The sequence below is a fragment of the Rhinolophus hipposideros genome (assembly GCF_964194185.1).
Source record: "Rhinolophus hipposideros genome assembly, chromosome: 22".
In the NCBI taxonomy this organism is placed as follows: Eukaryota; Metazoa; Chordata; class Mammalia; order Chiroptera; family Rhinolophidae; genus Rhinolophus; species Rhinolophus hipposideros.
This window is the reverse complement of record NC_138068.1, coordinates 30,751,309-30,769,854: the sequence shown is the minus strand read 5'-3', so window position 1 is coordinate 30,769,854 and position 18,546 is coordinate 30,751,309.

Genomic DNA, 18,546 nt, shown 5'->3' with positions numbered 1-18,546 from the left:
CACACACACACACACACACATACACACACACAGACACACACACACACGCTCTCATGTCACCAAGCCTATTAACAATGTTACCTTGGAAGCACCAAAAAGTGGGGACAATAGTAACACAAATGTCTATATTCCTCCATGTAACGCTTTGCTCACCATAAGAGACTTTCTTGACCTTCAAAGGCAATGGGGGATGGGCATCCAACATTTTTGGATTCCTAAGAATTAATTCAAAGGTAGAAAATGCAAATGTCTTTTATTACAGGTTGAAAATATAAGCTTAACGTACAAAGAGTGGAGGGGGGCCATGATTGGAGATCATTTGCCCAATTGTGATACTGTAATATAAGAAATATCAATTTTGTCTTTGTCCTAGGTTCCTAGCACAGAGCTCTTAAAACCCTTGGCATTTCTGAGTGATAGTATTAAGAAAAGCTTCTTTCATTATTCAAAATAAACCTCTTTAATCATACCTGAGTTTATGCTAATAAGGTGACTTGTGGAAGATGAGGGTTGGTTGCCAGAGGAACTAACCATATGATCAAAGGGTTGGAACTTTCAGTTGGAGCCCCCAAACTCCTGTGAGAGGAGAGGAGGCTGGAGGTTAGGTTAATTACTAATGACCAATGATTTAATTAATTGTGTCTACTCAATGAAGTCTCCGTAAAAATCCTAACTGAAGGGACTTGGAGAGCTTCCTGTTTGCTGAACACATTGAGGTTTTGGAGAGTATCATGCATGGAGTTTCCATGCCCCTATAGCCCACCATACCTTGACCCGTGCATTTTTACATTTTGCTCTTCCTTTGTTCTATCCTTTATAATAAATAGCTAATAGTAAGTAAAGCACATTCTTGAATTCTGTGAGCCATTCTAGCAAATTATCAAAACTGAGGAGGGGTCATGGGAACCTCTGATTTATAGCCAGTTGGTCAGAAGTACAGTGACAACCTGAGACTTTGATTGGCATCTGAATAGAGAGCAGACTTGTGGGACTGAGGGGTGTGTGCTAACTCTAGGTAGTATCAACATTGAGTTAAATTGTAGAGCACTCAATTGATGTCCACTGAGAATTGGAGAAATGCTCGGTGTGGAAAAAAACCACACCTTTGGTTTTTGAAGTAATAGAAGGAAATCGTTTTTTCATTTTTTGTTTTTTCCCTTAATGAGTCTAAAGACATTCAAACATTTTTTAAAACTACCCCATGAAGACCAAAAAATAAATAAATAAATAAAATTCAACTGTAGGTAGAATAAAGCTTATAGCCACTGTTAACCTAAAAATAAAAGGCCAGAGTGAAAGGCAACAAACATTTATTTGAGATTTAAAAAGAATAGCTGTTCGGGAAACACTGATTCAGGCAGAAGCCCAAATAGTGTTCCAATTAGGAGACAAAGGCAATGGGTATTTATGAGGTAGGGGAGAGGTACAATTACATTAATAGAAGGAAGGTATATATGTATTTGGTGCAGATAAGCTAATGTAGTGATGCTAATTCTAAAGGATGTTTTTAATCATATATATATATCATATTTTAATCATATATATATATATATATTTGGTGCAGATAAGCTAATATAGTGATGCTAATTCTAAAGGATGTTTTTAATTTTCAGTCTGATAGTTATCAGTCTGTTAGCCATAATATCTGCTTTCTTGTTATCCTTGCAAACATTTCTTTAGAACATGATCTTGCCTTGGGCCCAGTCCAAAGGTTATATTGCCCTGTTTTAACATTCCAAATGTTTGAGGCATAAGACATGCAAGGCAGTTCCCCTGGATGGCAGCTCTGATTCCATTTAAAGTGGCTCCATTTATATTATTCTTTTACACCACTTCTTTTCAAGTCTGTCATCTTTGAATCTTTTCACACTAGTCAAATCAAATTAAAATTGCCATGAAGTATAGTGTTGGTGAGGGGAAATGTTAGAGTGTGACAGCATATTGGTTCAGGGTACAGGTGGTGATGATGGTGGAAAAGGAGGTGGTGGATAGAATGGGGTGATGCGGAGAACTTTGCTATAAAGCACACTGTTTCTTGGTGAACTAGTGTGATTTGCCAATTTATCTCTTCATGTTTCATTTGGGTTATTTTTTTCCCCAAACTGTCTTTCATTCACAAATTCTTTTCTTAGCTCTATCTATCCTGTTGTTACAATCATCCATTACTTCTTGCTTTGGCTAATGTATCTTTTAGCTCTAGAATTTTATTTTTTTTAAAAATCTTTACAATTCTTTGTCAAATTTTTGAATTTTAATTTTTATCTGTTTCAATATAGCTAAAATTTAGTTTAAAGTCTGTTTCTTTTTTTTTTAAATTTATTGGGGTGACAATTGTTAATGAAATTACATAATTTCAGGTGTACAATTCTGTATTACATCATCTATAAATCCCACTGTGTGTTCACCACCCAGAGTCAGTTCTCCTTCCATCACCATATATTTGATCCCTTTTACTCTCATCTCCCTCCCCCCAGCCCCCTTACCCTCTGGTAACTACTAAACTATTGTCTGTCTATGAGTTTTTATTTTTCATTTGTTTGTCTTTAAAGTCTGTTTCTCATATTCATATGTATTCTATGAGTTTTTGTTTCTTATTTGTTTGTCTTTAAAGTCTGTTTCTTATATTCATATATATTCTATGAGTTTTTGTTTCTTATTTGTTTGTCTTTAAAGTCTGTTTCTTATATTCATATATAAGGAGTCCCTGTGGTTTTTTTTCTGTCATGTTACTTATACTACAAGACTATATTAATCAAAACAGCATGGAACTGGCATAAAAATAGACAAATAGATCAATGGAACAGAATAGAGAGCCCAGAAAAACCCATATCTATGTGGTCATTTAATCTATGACAAAGGAGGCAGGAACATAGAGTGGGGTATAGACAGTCTGTTCAATAAATAGTATTGGGAAAACTATACAGATACATGTGAAAAATAAAACTGGACCACCTTCTTACACCATATACAAGAATGAACTTAAAGTGAATTAGACTTAAATGTAAGACCCAAAGCTCCTAGAAGAAAACATAGGTAATAAACTTTCTGATAGTGCTCTTATGATATTTTTTCTGATCTCTCTTCTTGGGCAAGGGAAACAAAAGAAAAAATAAGCAAATGGGACTACATCAAACTAAAAAGTTTTTTCACAGCAAAGGAAACCACCAACAAAATAAAAAGATAGCCTACTAAAAGATATCTAAGTGGGAGAAGATATTTGCTAATGATATGTCTGATAAGGGCTTAATATCCAAAATTTATAAAGAACACATAAAACTCAACACCAACCTCCCTCCCCCCCACAAAAAAAACAACAACACCCAAACAACTGAAAAATGGGCAGAGGACCTAAATAGACATTGCTCTAAAGAGAACATGCAAATGGCCAGTGGACATATGAAAAAATGCTCAATGTCACTGATCATCAGAGAAATGCAAATTAAATCCACAATGAGATATTACCTCACACCTGTCAGAATGGCTATCATCAATAAATCAACAAACCACAAGTGCTGGCGAATTGTGCATTACTGGTAGGATTGCAAATTTGTGCAGTCACTATGGAAAATTGTTTGGAGGTTTATAGCCACTGTTAACCTAAAAATAAAAGGCCAGAGTGAAAGGCAACAAGCATTTATTTGAGATTTAAAAAGAATAGGTATTCGGGAAACACTGATTCAGGCAGAAGCCCAAATAGTTCCAATTAGGAGACAAAGGCAATGGGTATTTATGAGGTAGGGAAGGGGAACAATTACATCAATGGAAGGAATTATTAAAATTAAAATTAAAAATAGAACTACCGGGTAGGCCCGGTGGCTCAGGCGGTTAGAGCTCCATGCTCCTAACTCTGAAGACTGCCGGTTCGATCCCCACATGGGCCAGTGGGCTCTCAACCACAAGATTGCCAGTTCAATTCCTCAAGTCCCGCAAGGGATGGTGGGCAGAGCCCCCTGCAACTAAGATTGAACACGGCACCTTGAGCTGAGCTGCGGCTGAGCTCCCGGATGGCTCAGTTGGTTGGAGTGCATCCTCTCAATCACAAGGTTGCTGATTCAACTCCCGCAAGGGATGGTGGGCTGCACCCCCTGCAACTAGCAATGGCAACTGGACATAGAGCTGAGCTGTGCCCTCCACAACTAAGACTGAAAGGACAACAACTTGACTTGGAAAAAAAGGCCTGGAAGTACACACTGTTCCCCAATAAAGTCCTGTTCCCCTGCCCCAATAAAATCTTAAAAAAAACATAGAACTACCTCATGATCCAGCAATTCCTGGGTATTTATCCAAAGAAATCCAAAACACTAATTTGAAAAGATGCATGCATCCCTGTGTTCACTGCAGCTCTATTTACAAGAGCCGAGATACGGAAGCAACCCAACTGCCCATCAATAGAGGACTAGATAAAGAAATAGTGGTACATAAATACAATGGAAAATTACTCAGTCATAAAAAATGAATGAAATCTTACCATTTGCGAAAACATGGATGGTCCTACAGGTTATTATGCTAAGCGAAATAAGTCAGACTGAGAAAGACAAATACCATCTGATCTTGATTACATGTGGAATCTAAGGAACAAAATAAACAAACAAACAAAATGGAAACAGACTCATAGACACAGAAAACAAATTGATGGTTGCCAGAGGAGATAGGGGATGCGGAGCTGGGTGAAGGATTAAGAGATACAAATTGGTGGTCACAAAATAGGGGGATGTAAATACAGCATAGAGAATAGTCAATAATGTTGCAACAAATATGTGTCATGTCAGATAGGTACTAATCAGGGGGATCACTACATAAATTATGTAAATGTCTAACTACTATTCTATACACCTGAAACTAACATAAAATAATATTGACTGTCAACTGTAACTGAAAAAAATAAATAATTTTTAAAAATCATTAAACACATGAAGAATATTTTTAGTAAAATTTTATTGAAATATAAAACACAGGAATATGCACATATAAGTGTAAAGCTGAATGAATTATGGTAAAAATGCCTGTAACTAAGAGTCAAAAATAACTAAATCTATACCAGCACCCCAGAGGCCTCTTGTAGGTCACTAACCCCGCAAGTGTAACCACTCTCCTGATTTCACATTACAGATAAATCTACTTGTTTTGAACTTTACATATGGACTTGTTTAGTATATATACTCTTGTGACTGGTTGTTTGCCCTCTTTCTCAACATTATCTTTGTGCTGTGTATTAATATTATTGCATGCAGTTGTAAATCATTCATTTTTGTTTTTTGTATAGTAACCCAATGCATGAATATACCATAATTTATTTATTCACTCTACTGTTGATGGACATGGGGATTCTCAAAATTTTACAAATAGTGCTGTTGCAAAAATTCTTGTGCATTCTTGTTACCTTTCAGTAAACATAGGTGTCGGGATAATTATTTCCCTTTCATCCTCTATATTTTATCCTCTTCATCAGGACACTGACCCAGATTCTTGTCCTTTAATTTAGACCAAATACAGATGAAGACTGAGATATTTCCATGAACTGCTTTCTGGGTATGCTGGGAGCACTTTGTCAGCTGACCCTCCTCTTTTGCCTCAGCTGTATTTCTAGAATCTAGTGACTGAATTGGAGGAGTTTGATAAAATGGTGGAAAGACCTCTTTGGTAGAACACCTCAGTTTGGCTTAAAACCTGGATCTGTACCCTGATTTCTGAACATTGTTTTGTGGTTTCATCTGGTGAACCAAATTACATCTACTCCCCTCCATTATTGATTTGCTAGAAATTAATTCTACCATGTCCCAATTGAATATTTTAAGAATGTTAGAAAAGCCTGTTTTTGTTTCTTTTAAAAGATTCTTACAAGAATATATGTTTTTTTTAATGTGAATACTTTAATAAAATCTGTCCTCCTGGGACGGTGTAGTTTCATGGATTTACACAATATAAACTCCTGGAGGCAACATAAAGAACTGAGAATGGGATCCCTAGCCAGCTACAAAGGCTTTCTATAAAACTGAAACAAGAAAAAAAAAGGAGAAAGGAAAGAGAATGGAGTTAACCTCAGAAGGAACGTGAATTGTACATATTACATAAAGGCCAAATATTTTTCAAATAACTTTTTAAAATTTATTGGGGTGACAATTGTTAGTGAAATTACGTAGATTTCAGGTGTACAATTCTGTATTACATCATCTATAAATCCCATTGTGTGTTCAGCACCCAGAGTCAGTTCTCCTTCCATCACCATATATTTGATCCCCCTTACCCTCAACTCCCACCCCCCACCCCCGTTACCCTCTGGTAACCACTAAATTATTGTCTGTCTGTGAGTTTTTGTTTCTCATTTGTTTGTCTTGTTCTTTTGTTGTTTTTGGTTTATATACCACATATCAGTGAAATCATAGGGTTCTCTGCTTTTTCTGTCTCACTTATTTCGCTTAGCATTATACTCTCAAGATCCATCCATGTTGTCACAAATGTTCCTATATCATCTTTTCTTACCGCTGAATAGTATTCCATTGTGTATATATACCAACTTCTTTATCCATTCATTATCGAAGGACATTTGGGTTGTTTCATGTCTTGGCCACCGTAAACAAAGCTGCAATGAACATTGGAGCACACGTGTCTTTATGTATAAATATTTTCAGATTTTTTGGGTAGATACCCAGGAAAGGGATTGCTGGGTCATATGGTAATTCTATTCGTAATTTTTTGAGGAAATTCCACACTGCCTTCCATAACGGCTCCACCAGTCTGCATTCCCACCAACAGTGGATGAGGGTTCCTTTTTCTCCACAGCCTCTGCAACACTTGTTACTATTTGTCCTGTTGATGATAGCCATTCTGACTGGGGTGAGGTGATATCTCATTGTGGTTTTTATTTGCATTTCTCTGATGATTAGTGATGTTGAGCATTTTTTTATATATCTATTTGCCATTTGTATGTCCTCTTTGGAGAAATGTCTCTTCAGGTCCTCTGCCCATTTTTCAATTGGGTTATTTGTTTTTTGTTGTTGAGTTTCATAAGTTCCTTGTATATTTTGGATATTAGCCCCTTATCGAAGGCACTGTTGGCAAAAACCTTCTCCATTCACTTGGTTGCCTCTTTATTTTGTAGATGGTTTCTTTTTCTGTGCAGAAACTTTAAGTTTCATATAGTCCCATTTGTTTATTTTAGGTTTTACTTCCATTGCCTTTGGAGTCAAATTCATAAAATGCTCTTTGAACCCAAGGTCCATAAGTTTAGTACCTATGTTTTCTTCTATGCAATTTATTGTGTCAGGTCTTATGCTTAAGTCTTTGATCCATTTTGAATTAATTTTGGTACATGGTGACAGAGAGCAGTCCAGTTTCATTCTTTTGCGCGCGGCTATCCAATTCTCCCAGCACAATTTATTGAAGAGGCTGTCTTTCCTCCATTGCATGTTTTTAGCTTCTTTGTCAAAAATTGTCTGTCCATATTTATGTGGTTTTATTTCTGGGTTCTCAATTCTATTCCATTGGTCTATGTGTCTGTTTTTCTACCAATACCATGCTGTTTTGATTATTGTAGCCCTGTAGTACAAGCTAAAGTCAGGCAGTGCGATACCTCCAGTATTGTTCTTTTTTCTTAAGATTGCTTTGGCTATTCGGGGTCTTTTGTGGTTCCAAAAATCTGATGATTTTTTGTTCTATTTCTTTAAAAAATGCCATTGGGATTGCATTAAATCTGTATATTGCTTTGGGTAATATGGCCATTTTAACTATGTTGGTTCTTCCAATCCATGAGCACAGAATGTCTTTCCATTTCTTTGTGTCTTCTTCAATTTCTTTCAATAATGTCTTATAGTTTTCAGCATATAGGTCCTTCACATCCTTGGTTAAGTTTATTCCTAGGTATTTTATTCTTTTTGCTGCAATTGCAAAAGGAATTGCTTTTGGATTTCTTTTTCTAAGATTTCATTGTTAGTATATAAGAATGCAATGGACTTTTGCATGTTGATTTTGTAGCCAGCAAGTTTACTGTATTCGTTGATTCTTTCTAATAGATTTTGGTGAAGTCTTTAGGGTTTTCTATAGATAGCATTATGTCATCTGCAAAGAGTGATAACTTAACCTCTTCCTTCCCAATTTGTATGCCTTTTATTTCTTTCTCTTGCCTGATTGCTCTGGCAAGGACTTCCAACACTATGTTGAAAAGCAGAGGTGATAGGGGACAGCCCAGTCGTGTTCCTGAACGTAGAGCAAAGGGCTTCAGTTTTTAACGATTAATTATGACATTAGCTGAGGGCTTGTCATATATGCCCTTTATTATGTTAACGCATTTTCCTTCTCTACCTATTTTATTAAGTGTTTTAATCATAAATGGAAGTTTGTATGTTGTCAAATGCTTTTACTGCATCAATTGATATAATCATATGATTTTTGTCCTTTATTTTGTTTATGTAATGTATCACATTGATGGATTTGCAGATGTTGAACCATCCTTGTGCCCTGAGGATGAACCCCACTTCGTCGTGATGAATAATCTTTTTCATGCATTGTTGTATTTGATTTGCTAGAATTTTGTTTAGGATTTTTAGCATCAGTATTCATCAGAGATATTGGTCTGTAGTTTTTTTTTTTTGTGTTGTCCTTACCAGGTTTTGGTATCAGGGTAATGTTGGCCTCATAAAATGAGTTAGGGAGTACTGTCTCTTCTTCAATTTTTTGGAAGAGTTTGAGCAGGATTGGTATTAGATCCTGTTTGAAGGTTTGGTAGAATTCACTAGTGAAGCCATCTGTTCCAGGACTTTTGCTTTTGGGAAGGTTTTGAATGAATGATTGAATTTCTTTACTGGTGATCTGTCTGTTTAGATTTTCCAGTTCTTCATGGTTCAGCCTTGGAAGGCTATGTGTTTCTAAGAACTTGTTCATTTCTTCTAGGTTATTGAATTTGGTGGCACATAGTCCTTCATAATATTCTTGGATGATCCTTTGTATTTCTGTGGTGTCCGTGATAACTTCCCCTTTTTCATTTCTGATTTTGTTTATTAGTGTCTTCTCTCTTCTTATCTTAGTGAGTCTAGCCAAGGGTTTGTCGATTTTGTTAATCTTTTCAAAGAACCAGCTCCTTGTCACATTAATTTTTTCTATTGTCTTTTTGTTCTCTATTTCATTTAGTTCTGCTCTGATTTTTGTTATTTCCTTTCTTCTGCTGACCTTGGGTTTCACTTGTTCTTCTTTTTCTAGTTCTTTAAGGTGTAACACGAGGTTATTTATTTGGGATTTTTCTTGTTTCTTGAGATAGGCCTGTAGTGATATAAATTTCCCTCTTAAAATTGCTTTCGCTGCATCCCCAAAATTTTGGTAGGATGTATTTTCATTGTCATTTGTTTCTGTGTATCTTTTGATCTCTCCTCTAATTTCTTCTATGACCCAGTCGTTCTTTAAAAGTATGTTGTTTAATCTCCATGTATTTGTATTTTTTCCTGCTGTCTTTCTGCAGTTGATATCCAATTTCAAAGCCTTGTCATCAGAGAATATTCTTGGTATGATTTCAATCTTCTTATATTTGCTGAGGCTGATTTTATGTCCCAATATATAGTCTATACTTGAGAATGTTCCATGTACACTCGAAAAGAATGTATAGTCTGATGTTTTAGGATGAAGTGCTCTCTATATGTCAGTTATGTCCATTTCATCTAATGTGTCATTTAGGGCTGCTATTTCATTGTTTATTTTCTGTTTGGATGATCTATCCATAGCTGTCAATGATGTATTTAAGACCCCTAGTATAATTGTGTTTTGGTCAATTTCTCCCTTTAGTTCTGTTAGTAGTTGCTTCGTATATTTTGGTGCTTCCTGATTGGGGGCATAAATATTGATGACTGTTATGTCTTCTTGTTGTATAGTCTTCTTTACCATTATGAAATGTCCATCATTGTCTCTTGTTATCTTTTTCACCCTGAAGTCTGTTTCATAGGAAATCATTATGAATACGCCTGATTTTCTCTGGGTACCATTTGCTTGAAGTGTCAATTTACACCCTTTCACTTTGCGTCTATGCTTGTCCTTGTAGCTGAGATGTGTCTCTTGGAGACAGCATATAGTTAGGTTTAATTTTCTGATCCAATCTGCTACTCTGTGCCTTTTTATTGGTGAGTTCATTCCATTTACATTTAGGGTGATTATTGATATGTGAGAATTTCCTGTCATTCTGTCTTTAGTTTTCTGGTAAGGCTGTGTCTTCATTGTTGCTTTGCCTTTTTGTGTTGTCTGTTATTTCTGTGTGGTGGTATTCTATAGTGTTTCCCTCTGTGTCTTCTTTTATTACAGTATACATTTCAGTTCTGAATTTTTAGAGTTGTTACCCTTAAGTTTATGTAAAAGAAAGTTTGACATTTAGAGTATGCCATTTTCTTCAGCACACTTACTTTCTCCATTCCCATATTCCGGTTCAGGCCTTTACTCTCCCCTTTTTTATGTTTCGGTTGCCAGAAATTGTCTCTGTTGATGGTGGTTGAAGTCTCCTTTAGTATTTTTTGTAGTGCAGGTCATGTATTAGAAAATTCCCTCAGCTTCTGTATGTCTGGAAAGGTCTTTATTCCTCCTTCATATCTAAAGGATATCTCTGCTGAATATATTATTCTTGGCTCATAATTTCTCTCTTTCAATAGTTTGAATATTTGGTTCCACTCCCTCCTGGCTGGTTGAGTTTCTGCTGAAAAATCTGATGATAATCTAATGGGCTTTCCTTTGTAGGTTATCGTCTTCTTTTCCCTGGCTGCCTTGAGGATTCTTTCTTTGTCATTGATTTTAGACAGCTTCAATACAATGTGCCTTGGAGAAGGCCTATTTGGATTGAGGTAATTAGGTGTTCTATTTGCTTCTTGGATTCAAGGATCCAGTTTTGTCCACAAGTTTGGGATGTTCTCATCAACAATTTGTTTGAATATATTCTCTGTTCCCTTCTCTCTTTCTTCTCCTTCTGTTGTACCCATTATTCTCATATTGCTCTTTCTGATGGAGTCAGAAAGTTCTTGTAGAGTTCTTTCATTTCTTTTAAGTCTCAAGTCTCTTTCTTTTTCCATCTGTGTCATTTCCACATTTCTATCTTGGATGTCACTAATTCTTTCCTCCATCTCGTCAACTCTAATAAGCTGGTTATTTATTTCTTAATTTTTTCTATTGAGTTATTAATCTCCAGAAATTCTATTTGTTTTTTTTAAATTTCAATCTCTTTCGTAAAATGCTCATGTTGTTTTTTCATTGTGTGTCCTAGTTCATTAAACTGCCTTTCTGTGTTTTCTTGCAACTCGTTGAGTTTTTTCAGAACTGCAGTCTTGAATTCTCTGTCATTTAAGTCACATATTTCCATATCTTTAAGTTCCTTTTCTAGAGACTTTTCCCTTTCTTTCTGAGCTGTCTTGTTGCCTTTGTTATTCATGGCAATTACTGATTTATTATTTCTCTTCCTAGACATCTACAGGAGTGGCTTCTGCAACAGGTTCATAGGAAGAGGTCTTTCTTTTGTTTTCCAGTACTTGTTGGGAGAATGTTTTATTTTTTCTCTGACTGCAGCCTTTTTTTTCCCTCTCACACGGTAGTGCCATGTTTTCTCTGCACTATTCCAGTTTCTCACACAATGGGGGGATTCCCTGGGAGACGGGCTTCTCCTCTGTTAATAGTTCACCTGGGTCACAGGGCGCAGTGTTTGTGTCGGCATGCAGAGAGCTTTTGTAGTTCCAAAGCTCTTCCTGCACCAGATTGAGAGCCCGTATGTTTCAGTAGTTCTGTTTACTCCTGCAGGGATCCGCCCAGATAGGTTGGGTCAGGGGCAGGGTGAGCTGTGAATGGTGTCCCAGAGCAATGGCAGAGACCAACACCACAGCCGGTCCTCCTTCCACAGCTCCCTACCCTTTGCCAGAACTAGTTGGGCTGTGAATCTGTTTCTGCGTTCTACAGTTCTCAGAACAGCAAATATTATGTTCTTTTGATATGACACTGCTACTGTTCCGTTTCTAGCACCGGGCAGGTCGGGTCGGGGTGAGCTGTGGGAAGGTAGGGAGAAGGTGGCTAGTCTCAGTTCCTAAGGTTTCCATTTTCTGCTGGGCAGTGAGGGCTTAAACCACCGTTTTCAGCCTTCTTCCCTCAGTCTTTTCTCTGAGGTCTCTGCCATGAGCATTGGGTTCAGCCATGTTATATGCTGCCCCCTCAGCCCTGTGGGCCATAGCAGAGTCCTAGCAGTCTGAGTTCTTCCCTCTCCCGCAGCTGCGGTTGTTCCGGGATTCAGTGAGCTGGGAGCACTGAGGTAGGTTTGCGTCCTCCACCCGCGTCTCCGTCTCCGCACTTTTCCCTTCCCTCCTCCCCCCTCGCGGGATTCTCCCATCTTTTAGGTGAATTCAGCAGTGGGCCTCTTCGTCTTGCCTGTCTGCTGTGCAGGGAGTCATTTGTGGAGTAATTGTTGTTCAATTAGTTGTAAATTCCAGGGGAGCTTTACAGAGGCTCACCTCACGCCGCCATTTTGATGACGTCTCTTACCATAATATTATTACAGCTTTTACATTCTGTGAGAATTCACAAAAGAAGGGATGTCTGTGGGATCCCTAAATTGCTTAAAATCTGCTTAGAGAGAAAACTCTCTATGCATTAGAATAAGATGATTAAAACAGGATAGTATAACAAAATATGAGCTGTTGTCATATCTGCCTCAAAACCAAATAGGGTGGTGACTTCAGGAAACGGTGTAGCTTTTACTCTGTGATGAAGGTAACCAAAGAAACAAACTCTGTTTCCTACTCTCCCCCAAAATGTACCCCCAAACATTCTCTCAGCCAGTGGAAAAGTGGTCAGCTAAATGATTCCAAATTAAATTACAGTCATTGAAAACACATTTCCTCAGAGAAATTGAATAGATTATCTGAGGTCAAGGAGCATCCGCTAATGAATGTCTGCCTCAGCATTTGCAGCTTTACTTTGCTTCCCCAATTGTAATATTTGTGAAATCCACTCATTTTCTTTTTTGTGTGTTAATTCTGAGAATGTGTCTGTCTCTAGTTATGGCTCCATAAGGTCGGTATTTACCAATTTCACAATTTGTGTTGTATGTGCCATATCATCAGGGTTCAGTGAAAGAAAGAGAAACTAATCCAGTTATTTCAAGCAGCAGATGACTTAATACAGGTAAATACGTGCTTATAACATAGTGGGCAGAATGGAAGTCAGAAGCACTGGTGGAATTTTGATTTCAGTGTCAAAAAAAAAAATTGGTTATCACTTTTCCCACTCTGGCTGCCTCCATTATCACTTCACTTCTATAAGGCTGTTCAATAGAGAGTAGAAACCCGCTTCTGACTCCTGCATGTACTTGAATTTCTCAAAGCTTACTAATCAGCTGCCTCTAATGCAGCAAGACTGCCTCCACTGCAGCAAGACTGCCTCCATTTTGTTCTACATTACTAAACTCAGGCAACGGCATCTAATTGGCACAGTATAACTCATATCCAAAACCCTAACAGCAAGGGTGCCTGGAAAGTGTAATTTTCAGACTTTCAATCTCTTGGAAAGAAGGTTGAGAGAACTAACTTATCTAAGAATATGCCACTGTGCTCCTTTACAAATTAAAGTTATTTTAAAAGGAGACCTTATATTTATACTGTAAATGAAATCCAGGATCATTTGCTATTAACAGAAGGTATTTGTCAAAGTGAATGCAAGGGCTTCTTCTTCTTTTTTTTTTTTTTTTTGGCCTTAAGTTTTCCACAGATATTTTTCCTCCCTGAGAGAACAGAGTAATTCTAAAAAAAAGCTCTTCTCCCAGGCTCTCCCTTGACTGCTATCTATTCACTTTCTGTGAGCCAAAAGCCAATATTTGCAATCAAATTATAGGTCATGTCTGAATTAAAGCAGACTTCTATGCAAGTTGTAATCAAGCTTTTTTCTCCCCTCTGGTGGGAGGATGGAGAGGACCACACAGAACCTTTTGGTCCCACCAGCAGTGCATGGTGCAGTTTCTTGGTTATAATCACCCTGAATGTGCTTTGATCCCCTTTTGTCTTAAGTTCTTGGATAGACCCCGCAGTTTTTCAATCTAACCTGGAGTTACAAATCTAGGAAGGAAGAAAATTAGGAAAGATGACTCTTTCAGGGGATTTCAGGGAGTATAACAAAGGCTAACAGTCAGTTTAAAACAAGGCATGTTGCTTTTGTTTAGGGTGGGGCTTGGTGGACCTGGGGTCACTCCTGCAGGTTGAGCCTCAAGCCCTGGACAAGAGTTGCCCATTTAACCCAACTCCTTTCCTGGCCCTTTGGGTCTATTCTTCCTGTTGCCAACTGACCAAATTCTTCTCTGTCATGAGGACCATAGCGTTCTTCTTTCTTTTTTTCACTTCACCTTGGTCATACTCCTGAACCTCCCGTCCCCAACTCTGCTTCATTTTTCTTCAGAGCAGTTACCCCTACTAGCTAGCTTCATTACATATTACCATCTGCCTTTTAAAGAGCTCTGTGATTGTCTATTTTGTTTATGGCATAATCCAGAGCATCTAGAATAGAACACTTCTTGTTATAAACATCACCTCACGTTGGTTGAATGAATAACAATTGGGTATGTGAATGGACAGCCTGCTTGTCTCAGCTAGGCTGACCCCAGAAAGAAGCCTGAACCCAGTTCAGCCTCACTTTGGACTTTAGTTTTACAGAGTGTCAGACTGATCAAAACTATTTACAGTGGCATGTACTTCAAACCCCAGACCACCTGAATCACATATAGGCCTTCATGTTGTTGTAATCTCAATTTTGAGATAATACTGGTACTTTCCTCTTTCGTCTTAGAGGAATAAGAATTGGGTTGAGGCTTTACTCCACCATCTCCTGGATGGCAAATGACTTTAATTTTCTGAGCCCCAGTTTTCTCACCTGTAAAATGGGGATGATTTATTTTTTGCTTTATTCACCACTTATTGAGTGGGTCATATAAAATTAAGCCCTTATCCATGTATTTCATCACTTAAGAAGTAGTTTTATGAGCGGCTACCATGTGCAAAGACTTTAAATGTCATCTTCTGGGTATGGCCTTTATAACCACCTTATGTAACATTTCAGCCTTCCCCCCACCACGATGCTAATTGTCCTTCTCTGCTTGTATTTTTCTCACAAGTACTTTTCTTTTTCTAACTTAATGTATATTTTATTGATTTATATTATTTATTATAGGCATCTCTTTAATTTTGTATTATGTGCTTCCTGCTACTAAGTTTAAGCTCCATAAGAGGAATAATTTTTGTTGTTGTCACTGTTATCGTCTTTCTAAGGACTGGTGCATAGTGGGCACTTAATAAATAATGTTGAATGAATAAACAAATGCCCCATGCTCAGAATACAAGTGGTGATATGAACCAGGTTACACATAAAACTCAAATTTCTTCTTTATTGGAGAAAACTCACTGAAGAATGTGTGTTCTGTACAGATGGCTCGTACAGAAGGGCTGGAGTTGGGCTGAGGGAACAATTAGGTGGCCAGTATTTAATCCAGGCAAGAAATAAAAAGTGACTGAACTCAGACAGTGTCTGTGAATAAAGCGAAGGGGACAATTAGAAAATATTAAGGATATAATATTGCAGGGCTTGGTGGCTGCTTAGATGTGAGGTGTGATGGGAAAAGTCAAATATAGATCAAATTCCTACTTTCTGGATTGGGCAACTGAGTGGATGATGGTGATAGTCCCTGAGATGGTAAGGAAATGGTTGTTTGAAGGACAAGTATGGGGAGAGAATTTGTTGTCAGGTGTCTATGGACCAGCCAATGGATGTTCACCAGGACATTGAGTGTAGGGCTCTGGGGTTCAGAAGAGAAATTTAAGCTGGGGATAAGGATTTGAGAGCCATAATCCTAGGCTTTATGGCAGAATGAAGAGTGAGCAGGGAGCCCGAGGCGGAACACCATCATTTGGGATAAAAGCAGGAAAAAAGTAGCTTGAAAGAGAACTAAGAGCAATCAGAAAAACAGGAGGAGAACTGGGGACATTTTTCAAAGGCAGAGAAGTCAATAGCATCAGATGTTGAAAAGATATCAAGCTGCACAAAGACTTGGCACATGGAGGGTCAAATGACAGAACTTAAAGTCTGAAGATTCTCACTTGCATTCTCTCCATACCTACCTTTCCATAGATGGGACCCATGGGGTGTGTCCCATTATTCTCAAAAATAAGACTTTTGCCTATTCCATTTGAGACCCCATTCCTATTTGAGGAATGCCTATTCCATTTGAGTTTTGCACCTTCGGTGATGGAAAAGACTTGCAGGCTACCCTGGTCTTCTTCAGGCCAAATACCTACAATTCCTTTATTTTATTAACCAATATGGTATGCCTGAAAATTCTGGGGTTGGGAGTCAGAAAACCTGGACTGATTGAGCTTAAGATCTGTTACGGCTAAAGGGTGACCTTGAACAATGCATGGATTTTTTTAAAACACAGTTTTCCACACCTGTAAAATTATGGGGTTGTCCTCAATCAGGTCCCCATGAAGCTGTATTGGGAATATTTGAGAGATATTTTAGATTTACCATTGATAAATTAATGAAATCCACATTAGTATTTATTAAAGATCCTGCAAATACCCAAATTCTATTCCATTCCAATAGTAATTTTGTTGTTGTACCCTCTCCAGTTCCTCTTACACTCTTTAAAGCGCTTAGAAACCTAAATAGTCCACAGATCACTTGCATGTGATTATGACTAATGCAGTTGATATATAAGAAGGTGGAACACAATGCTGACTCTCTGTACCTCTGTTGCAGGCTGCTGGCTGTTGTCAAGCTGCTAGTGATTTATTTAGTATGCTGGTTGAAAAGAAGCAGGATTAAATAATTTTTATCCATACTTACGGTTCCCTTTGAAAGTAATTAACCCAAATGAAGACAATGTTCACCAAAGATCCTGAAAACAAAACACAGCAATAAAACCAACAGTCTATTGAATTAATAACAAGATTTCATAAAGGTAGCTAAGAAATTTTGGTGTTTATGTTGTACATTTTCCCAACTAAGATCTTAGTATGCTTTGCAAATGTGACTCAAATGCCAGTGATTCTTCCCTCTCTTTACCTAAAGAAGTGGAGCCAATGAGAACTGAAAACCCATGGCTCTTTTTCAAGATGGTATTGAAGATGTTGTCTCTGAAGTTCATGTGTATAACTATAGTAGATTATTGTTCAGCTTATCTCCTCTCCTTCCCCCAACCTCCAAGGGAAATGTGTAGTTTCCTGCCCAATTGATGTTGGCCTTGACCATATGTCTTGCTTAAGCCAATGAAATGTGGGTGGAACTGATTTCTTTCTGACATCTCATACTGTTGGTTTCTATGTTTTTGAAATGGCAACGTAGACTGAAGGAGACAGTGCTGTTTCTGCTAGTGCTTCTGAAAGCTTCTTCCTCCATTGTGAGAAGGACTTCTCCCTAATAACTGCTCCCTTTTCATTCTGAGTCTCAAAATGATTCATGGAGCAAAACTGCCTCTGTGAACCCACAGGCTCAGAGTGATTCCAGCCAACTTGTAGACTCTAATGCATAAGAATAAACGATTGCTGCTTTAAATCACTGAATTGCAGATTGGTGTGTTATGCCACATGGTTGTGTCACTGGTTAACTGAGACAGTTTCATTTGGTAAACAACTTTTCTTGCGGCTTCAATGACCTTTCAGATGTCTCTGTAACTACTCTAGTCAGGGCCTAGTTGATATGGGGTAGGAATCAAGACAGAGCTATGTTTAGAGAAAAATTAGTGTATAATTTTTTAAAGGTCATAAGCCAATTTTACCTCTCTAATAGTTGACCATTTTTAAGGTCTAACTCTCAACCAAAGGCAATTTTGCCTCATAGGAATATTTGGCAAAGTCTAGATACATTTTGATTGACATGGCTCGGTGCACAGGTGCTACTGTGCACGGTGATAGCATCTAGGGCACAGAGAGGGCAGGGATGCTGCTAAACAACTTACAATGCACAGCTCCTCAAAATGAAAAATTATCCATTCCCAAATGTCAACAGTGTCAAGTTTGACAAACCCTCGCCTAACTATATATTTCTTTCTCTCAGGGAATATTAAACTTTATCTTTGGGCAGTGCAAGATTAAAACGTATGTCATTCATTAGAAACAAATAGTAAAACTTGGCCAAGTATGATATCATTCCAGATAGCCTCCTGAAAAGAGATAAAAATTCTTCTATTGTTTATTAACCCACTGAAAAACCTAAAGCAAAAGTAATTATTTGCTCCCTTTTGAGATATAAAAATCTGTAATTGGACTTAAATATCTCAGGGAGGCTTTCCTTTCCCATCAGCACTTCAGGAAATTTTCTATTACCCAGATATCAGAGACCTTGTGATTTAGTTTTTCACTTACTCTCTCATTCATATTATTTATGGAGCACCTATCCTATGCCAGACACTCTTAGTATTTCTTATTCCCAACATATCAGGTTTAATTTTGTGTTTGTTTTGTTTTGTTTTGATTCAAAGAGTATATAAGAGTGCATGGAAATTCACATTTATTTTGAAGCATCCCAACAGTTAACATAATCTTTTTATTCACCCTGCACCTTTGA